Source organism: Triticum aestivum, chromosome 4B (genome assembly GCF_018294505.1).
Source record: "Triticum aestivum cultivar Chinese Spring chromosome 4B, IWGSC CS RefSeq v2.1, whole genome shotgun sequence".
Taxonomy (NCBI): domain Eukaryota; kingdom Viridiplantae; phylum Streptophyta; class Magnoliopsida; order Poales; family Poaceae; genus Triticum; species Triticum aestivum.
This window is the reverse complement of record NC_057804.1, coordinates 433,292,094-433,294,435: the sequence shown is the minus strand read 5'-3', so window position 1 is coordinate 433,294,435 and position 2,342 is coordinate 433,292,094.

Below are 2,342 nucleotides of genomic sequence, written 5' to 3'. Positions count from 1 at the left end.
TAAGATTCAGTAGTTAATTCTGAGAGTGGCATCAATTACTGGCTTATAAAGGGGGTGATGCTAAATTTGTTGTTCGCTACTGGCAACAAGCATCATGTCTGGGTTGGTCCCATTTTTGTTCACTACTTAATGGGAAAAGACAGCAATACAATAGCTTCAGTTCAACATTTATTTAAAACAGTACCAAAACAAGTAGCACAACATCTCAAAGCACACTGCACATCATGTGGATGAGACCAAGATTTGAAACAACTCGCCATGAAGAATGGAAACAAATCTCGATCTCCTTTTGTGCAGTTCCACCAAAATTAAGCAAAGTCACCGGTGTGACATTCAAGTTGAACTGCACAAAACACTCTTAAAACATAAGTGTTTCGAGTAGCGAAGCAAAATGTCGCAATAGCAACAAGTTGAATCGATACCCCTATTTTAACAGAGGCAAAAAAGGAAACAATTACTTGCCGATAAAGGAGGGTGAAACAAACGGTGACAGAAAGAAGCATCTAACTTATCTTGGATCGAAAACAAAGTAGGGTAGTAGAATTTCTAAAACGGTTGCATTGATTCATATTAACAGAGACATTCTCTTGAAACAATATTCGTTAAAAAATGTCATTTACTTTTAACAGTGGCATTGCTTCAATTTTCCGGCGGCATTCTTAGATTAACAACATCAAAATAGCTGTATGGGACATGCCAACACCATGTGCGTCCACACATATAAATGGGTGATGCAGAGTATGTAGCCAAGCAGCATATATGTGTTGGTCCCTAATAACCCACAAGTATAGGGGATCGCAACAGCTTTCGAGGGTAGAGTATTCAACCCAAATTTATTGATTCGACACAAGGGGAGCCAAAGAATATTCTTGAGTATTAGCAGTTGAGTTGTCAATTCAACCACACCTGGATAACTTAGTATCTACATCAAAGTGTTTAGTAGCAAAAGTGGTATGATAATAATAGTAGCGGTAGCAAAAGTAAAGATAAATGTTTTTGAGTTTTTGTAGTAGTTGTAACAGTAGCAACGAAAAAGTAAATAACCGAAGAACAATATATGAAAAGTTCGTAGGCAATGGATCAATGATGGATAATTATGCCGGATGTGATTCCTCATGAAATAGTTATAAAATAGGGTGATATAGAACTAGCTCCAGTTCATCAATGTAATGTAGGCATGTATTCCGTAAATAGTCATACGTGCTTATGGAAAAGAACTTGCATGACATTTTTTGTCCTACCCTCCCGTTTTTAGCGGGGTCCTTATGGAAACTAAGGGATATTAAGGCCTCCTTTTAATAGAGAACCAGAGCAAAGCATTAGCACATAGTGAATACATGAACTCCTCAAACTACGGTCATCACCGAGAAGTATCCCGATTATTGTCACTTCGGGGTTGTCGGATCATAACACATAATAGGTGACTATAGACTTGCAAGATAGGATCAAGAACACACATATATTCATGAAAACATAATAGGTTCAGATCTGAAATCATGGCACCCGGGCCCTAGTGACAAGCATTAAGCATAGCAAAGTCATAGCAACATCAATCTTAGAACATAGTGGATACTAGGGATCAAACCCTAACAAAACTAACTTAATTACATGGTAAATTTCATCCAACCTGTCGTGGAATTGTCAGTCAGATGTCCTAGTGAAAGGACTTAGTCATGGAGCCATCGAAACTACGAAGCTTGATGGGGTTAATCAGGACAAGAGACACGAGAGGTTTATACTAGTTCGGCCCCTTACGGTGAAGGTAAGGCCTACATCTAGTTGGGCTGGTATTGCTTGATGTTTCGATGACCAGGGAGCGAGATATGCTATCCTTGGTGCTCGATGAGTTGTTTCTTGCCCTAAACTGCCAGCGGGTCATCCCCTTATATACACGGGTGGACGCCCTGCGGCCTACAGAGTCCCGACCGGCTCATAGACAGTGTCCGGCTCGGTGACTAGTTAATTCTACCTTATGTTACAAGTCATGTCATCATGGCGGTTTACCACTATGGGCCTTAAGCCGCCTGCGGGCCTTAGACCCTTTATTGAACCGCCATCTTCATGCTTGGTCTTGGGCTTCTTTCTGGTGAGTCTTCTTTGCGTAACCCGGCCCCTCCTGGGCGGCTTACACAAATAGTTATATCCCCAACATTAGGCCCCAGATTGATTTGAACCGGTTCATGTCAATCTTAAAATATCTTAAGAAACGGACCTTCAGCCTTCTGCATGTGCAAAGGTTTTTAACCCGCCATGACGTCATCTTCTGGATCCGCGTTACCCCGCCGTGACATCATCTTTACTTAAATTCATATTTTACTCCACCATATCCTCTAATAGATCTT